Genomic DNA, 6,553 nt, shown 5'->3' with positions numbered 1-6,553 from the left:
ACAGAGAATGTCCTGCCAGCTGCCTTTTCTATTACAATAGAGTCTTTAATTACTTGATCACATACTATTTTGGGGCATTTTTTTCCGACAATTTATTATCACTCTCCTCCAGTTACATATTAACACACTCCTAATGTCCAGTAGAACTACTGACTTGCTTAGGTGTCATTCTGGTGCTGTGCAACAAACTAAAGTGAACAATAGATGTCTTATATATGCTGACAAATATTTGTTATGACCCTGATCCAAAACCCATCAAAGTCAATGGGAATCTTTCCACTGGTGTTTGGATCTGGCCTTGTTACTCTATGTTGTTCTAATACTTAAACTATGGTAAGAATAGTTTTCTCTGTGTTTTTCATATCAGTGGTATCCAGGGACGTTGTATACAATGAACACTACATTCTCCTAGAACAGTGGTGGGCAACCTGCGGCCTGTGGGCTGCACGCTGCCCATCAGGATAATCCGCTGGCAGGCCGCGAGACAGTTTGTTTACATTGACTGTCTACAGGTACGGCCGCCCGCAACTCCCAGTGGCTGCAGTTTGCTGTTGCTGGCCAATGGGACCTGGGGAAGCGTCATGGGGCTGCAGGGACATGCTAGCCACCTCTTCCCGCAGCTCCCATTGGCCAGGAACTATGAACTGTGGCCACTGGGAGCTGCGGGCGGCCATGCCTGCGGATGGTCAATGTAAACAAACTGTCACACGGCCTGCCAGTGGATTACTCTGACAGGCCGTGTGCTCTAGAAGGTGATTCACATAGGTATTTGATTCTGTGGGGAGAAAAAAAACACTGCATGGTATTTTGGACATGGGGTGGAAATGACTGAAAAAAGGACCTAGAATAGAAACTTTAACTATAGAGGTCACTAGCTACCATTGTTTCTACAAATATTAAAATTTGGAGTGTCAGCTATATCACTCAGAAATGTGTGTTGGCACCGAAAGGTTTCAATGAGAAAATGTAAGCAAGTACTAAGAGCCAGACCCTCAGCTGGTGTAAACTGCTGCAGCTCCATTGTGGAGCTATGTCCATTTACACCAGCTAAGGATCTGGCCCTGTATTGGGTTCTACACACTCAGTGCTGTCTAGTGGTAAATATATAAAAATTCTCTAATGATTTAAAGTATGGCATAAAAAATGAGCCACCATGAAAATCAACACGATCGTAAGGGGAAGTGTGTTGCCTGGGGAGAAACGTCAGTCATTGCCTCTAAGACTTGCTAGGTTAACTCCAAATTCTTATTTATATTATGATACTTTCCACCATTGTTCATTAGTTAATATGTGTTCATAACTGCAGACTGTTACAGACAGAAAATAAGGACATAAATATTTAACCTTTGAAGAGGGAACTTATTTACTGGAATTCCAACTTTATGAACTAAGGTTATAAATATATCTCAGATGTACTGCAACCAACATAATATAATGAGACCACATGAATGGCTGTCATCGTCTTTAACCTTTGATTGTTTAAAAGCTCAGATCTTCATTTGTATTAAGGGTTAGCAATGATGAACAATGAACTGAGCTGTCCAATCATCAGGCATATGCTATTATGGCATATGTTACTGAAAGAAGCCATCCCACCGCCTTCTTCCCCAGTCACTGTAACTCAGCTGTAGCCTGTCGAGAGGTCGAAAAGGATGAATATTTAAAGTTGCCTGTGGGGGCCTCTGTTATGCGAGAAAAATCTTTTCACTTGCCTGAGAATGGCCGGTTTATATTATAGATGTTTTTAAATATTCAAATTCAAAGACTAGAAACAAAGTGCATTTAAAAAAAGTATGTTGTCCCTGGCAAAGGTCTGCTTTTAGGTGTGTATATATAGGACTGGATGTCAGGATCTCCTTATATGCTAATCCTGGTCTTAATGTCTCTTAGTGTGTGACTTTGGATTAGTGTCTTAATTTCTCTGCCACAGTTTACCTTTCTGGTCAAGGAAGAAGGGTGTCTACACTGCTAGGTTTAGCCCCATAGAGTGAGCTCTGTGAGCCTGAGGCAGTTGACCTGGCTCTGAGACTTGCTGCCACAGAGTTTGTTTTTTGCTGTGTAGCTGTGCCCATAAGTGACTTGTTCCAAGTCACACAGGAAGTCTGTGGTCAGGCAGAGAGTACAACGTACATCTCTGGTCTCCCAGTATTGTGCGCCAGCCATAAGACCAGCCTTCCTAAATGCTAAAGTATCGTTATTCTAATCAGACTTATGAACTCATAAAACCCTCTCTGTTATAAAAAGCTTTGTTACAATGTAGACTAATACAATATGCTCAATTAACAAATTTAGTGTCAAGGAAGTAAATACAAACCAATTGATAAATTAAACAGTAAAAAGTCACCAGGACCAGATGGGATTCATCCAAGAGTTCTGAAGGAACTCAGACACGAAACTGCAGAACTACTACCTGTGGTATATAATCTATCACTTATATCAGTTTCTGTACCAGATGATTGGAGGATAGCTAATGTGACACCTATTTTTTAAAAAGGCTCCAGAGGCAATCCTGGCAATTACAGGCCAATACGCCTAACATCAGTACCAGGCAAACCGGTTGAAACTGTAGCAAAGAACAGAATTATCAGACACAGATGAACACAATTTGTTGGGGAAGAGTCAGCACGGCTTTTGTAAAGGGAAATCATCCCTCACCAATCTGTTAGAATTCTTTGAGGGGATCAACATGTGGACAAGTGTGATGCAGTGGATATAGTGTTCTTGAATTTTCAGAAAGCCTTTGAAAAGGTCCCTTACCAAGGCTCTAAAGCAAAGTAAGTTGTCATGGGATAAGAGGGAAGGTCCTCTCACATATCAGTACTGGTAAAAAGACAGGAAACAAAGGGGTTGGAATAAATGGTCTGTTTTCAGAATGGACAGAGGTAAATAGCGGTGTCCCCCAGAGATCTGTGCGGGGATCAGTCCTATTCAACATGCTCATAAATCATCTGGAAAAAGGGGAATACAATGAGGTGGCAAAGGTTTACATACTATATATACAAAATGATAGGATCTAAATAGCTATTACCACTCAAAAAGAGATCTTGGAGTCACTGTGGATAGTTTCCCTGAAACCATCCACTCAATGTGCAGCAGCAGTCAAAAAAGCGAACAGAATGTTAGAAACCATTAGGAAAGGGATAGATAATAAGGTAAAAAATATTATAATGCCCCTGTATAAATCCATGGTACCCCCTACACTTTTAATACTGCTTGGAGTTCTGGTCACTCCATCTCAAAAAAGATATATTAGAAATAGAAAAGACAGAGAGAAGGGAAACAAAAATTATAAGGGTATGGAACAGTTTCCATATGAGGAGAGATTAAAAAGACTTGGACTATTTAGTTTGGAAAAGAGACGACTAAGGGGGGGATATGATAGATGTCTATTCAATAATGAATGGGGATTTGAATGGAGAAGTGAATAAGGAAGTGTTATTTACCCCTTCACATAACACAAGAACTGGGGTCACCCAATGAAATTAATAAGGCAGCAGGTTTAAAACAAACACAATGAAGTACTTCTTCACAAAACCTGTGAACTCATTGCCAGGAGATGTTGTGAAAGCCAAAATTATAACTGGATTCTAAACAGAATTAGATAAATTCATGGATAGGCCCATCAGTGGCTATTAGTAAAGATGGTCAGGGATGTAACCCTATGCTCTGGATGGCCCTAGGCCTCGGACTGACAGATGCTGGGGCTGGACAACAGGAGATCGATCGCTTGATGATTTCCCTGTTCTGTTCATTTCCTTTGAAGCATCTGGCAATGGCTTCTGTCGGAAGACAGGACACTGGTCTAGCTGGACCATTGTGTCTGACCCAGTGTGGCCATTATTATGTTCTTATATATAAGCCAAAAATTGAAAAAAAAATTGTTCTTTATTTTTCAACTAAAATACTAAAAATTTCAAGAAAAACAAAACTTTTTCACGAAAACCCATTTTTCTTAAAAAACCAAAACACTCTTCAGCCAGCTCTGCTCATCAAAAGGCCAATGGCATTTTGGGATGTATAAGTAGGGGCATTGCCAGCAGATCGAGGGTCATGATCATTCCCCTCTATTCGACATTGGTGAGGCCTCATCTGGAGTACTGTGTCCAGTTTTGGGCCCCACACTACAAGAAGGACGTGGAAAAATTGGAAAACATCCAGCGGATGGTAACAAAAATGATTAGGGGACTGGAACACATGACTTATGAGGAGAGGCTGAGGGAACTGGGATTGTTTAGTCTGCGGAAGAGAAGAATGAGGGGGGATGTGATAGCTGCTTTCAACTACCTGAAAGGGGGTTCCAAAGAGGATGGATCGAGACTGTTCTCAGTGGTAGCAGATGACAGAACAAGAAGTAATGGACTCAAGTTGCAGTGGGGGAGGTTTAGGTTGGATATTAGGAAAAACTTTTTCGCTAGGAGGGTGGTGAAGCACTGGAATGCGTTACCTAGGGAGGTGGTGGAATCTCCTTCCTTAGAAGTTTTTAAGGTCGGGCTTGACAAAGCCCTGGCTGGGATGATTTAGTTTTGGATTGGTCCTGCTTTGAGCAGGGGGTTGGACTAGATGCCCTCCTGAGGTCCCTTCCAACCCTGATATTCTATGATTCTATGATTTTCACAAATAATCTATGCTCAGGATTTGAACTCAAATCTTGAGCAGTGAAAGGCCAATGCACCTAGTCGCACATTCAATGGTATTAGAATAAAAAGTTAAACATCCAAATACAGTTTTACACCATAACAAGAATTGCCAGATCCAAAGTACAGATCAGAAAACATAGTAGGAACACAAATTAATTGAGTGACTTTCAAGAGTTCTATGGTAGTAAAAGAAAAAAAATCACAACAGTACATTCTATACAATAAATAATGAAGAGTTTGCCAAGACCAATATAACCTTTCACCATGTTACTGCAAAGCAGTCTATTCTGCAACATACTTTCAGTGTTACATCACAGAAGTGGTATCAGAAAATGGTTTATTGTAAATTGCAACCCAGATTGCCATATATCCACTACAAGTCCAGGAATCTGAACTCTAAGGTAATTTAGAGGTAGGGTTACATTAAGAAGAAAGATATCCTCCCTGGGAGATAAAACAATACACAGTGTCTATGTTTTACAGATGTAGTGAGAGACAAAGCCATTGGAAATGGACATCAAGCTGGGGAAAACTTTTCTGAGACTAGAAAGCTTTTTCCAGGAAAATCAATTAAGAAGGTTTGTTTCCTGAGCACAAATGCTTATCCTGTTTCTCCCCCTGCCTTTATATTGCAATACAGAGTCTGTCTGATTTTAATTAAGTTTGCTCCTATCACTTTGATTGAAATAAACAGCTGATCATGCTATCTATTTGACCACCAGGCTGTATATTATGCTTGTACAGCTCATGGTAGTGCTTATAGTGTCAATAACAATAGCTAAATCACAAAATTCTATTTGGAGCCACCTTTCATTTATGTAGACTTTTCCTATGTCTTTTCCTTCTATTATTGCATACAGAATTTTGGCCTCCTCTTTCTAATTAAATAGCAACTTTCTATGACCAGTAATTGAATTATCCCCTTATACATGCCTAACATAGCACAACTGACCAAATAAATGATCACCGTTATGTACAAATGATTTAACTCCATTGGGTTGGATTAGAGCGAGCTGAAAATTTTCAAAGTTAGACATTTTCATGTAACTTTCAGTAGAAATTTCAAATTTTCATCCAAAAAGAAGTAAGGAGGAAAAATTAAATGTAAATGTTTACGATTTTTCCCATCCAATTTTTTACAGAAAGGTAAATAGAGGCACAGAGATGGTAGGTGATTTCCTCAAGATTACACAGCAGGTTAGCAACAGGAGTAGTTCTGACCTATAGGGCCAGTCCTAAATTGCTTTTTTAAACTACGTCTCCTATTTTGGAAAACAGATGCTGTGCATCTCAGACATTGCAGTGAATAATTGTCCCTGGGGAAGTAAACTATAATTAAAGGAAAGTTGAATGAACAAGAGAAGCTCAGGCTAAACATTAAACTGTATGTGTTGTAAGAAAATTCAGCTTTTTGACTGATTCACAGTGCATCTATAAATTACAGCATAATGTAATGTATCATGTCTCAGATACAAGAACAGTACTGAAAAGAATAATTTAGTTTCCGATACATAGTTAATGATGAATTACCATTTACATGTTTCAGCATTCACCAGTACATATGGCTATAATTCAGGAATCATGACAGTACAAAATCTATTACTCTAACAAAAGACTTGTATCAGACAATTATCTTGATGGTTTCTGTCTTGTTCATGGAGTAGCAGTGCCTTCAAAGAGCTTTGTAAGTTATCTGCCAGCTCTGGAAGATTTTAGACACCAATGAGCCTTTCCCCTCAATCGTAAAACATGTAAAAGAAAAACTAATGTTATGTTTTAACGTTACTTAAGAATGCTAGCATTCTTTTTTTCTTTCTTGTCAGAAAGGCTGCAGTAAACCATCAGTGTATCCAGTTCTTTCAGTTCTATGGCCTAGGTTCTTTCCTATACTTTCCCCCAAGAGTTGTGGGCTATCT

This window comes from Dermochelys coriacea, chromosome 10 (assembly GCF_009764565.3).
Source record: "Dermochelys coriacea isolate rDerCor1 chromosome 10, rDerCor1.pri.v4, whole genome shotgun sequence".
In the NCBI taxonomy this organism is placed as follows: domain Eukaryota; kingdom Metazoa; phylum Chordata; order Testudines; family Dermochelyidae; genus Dermochelys; species Dermochelys coriacea.
This window is presented reverse-complemented; position numbering follows the sequence as displayed.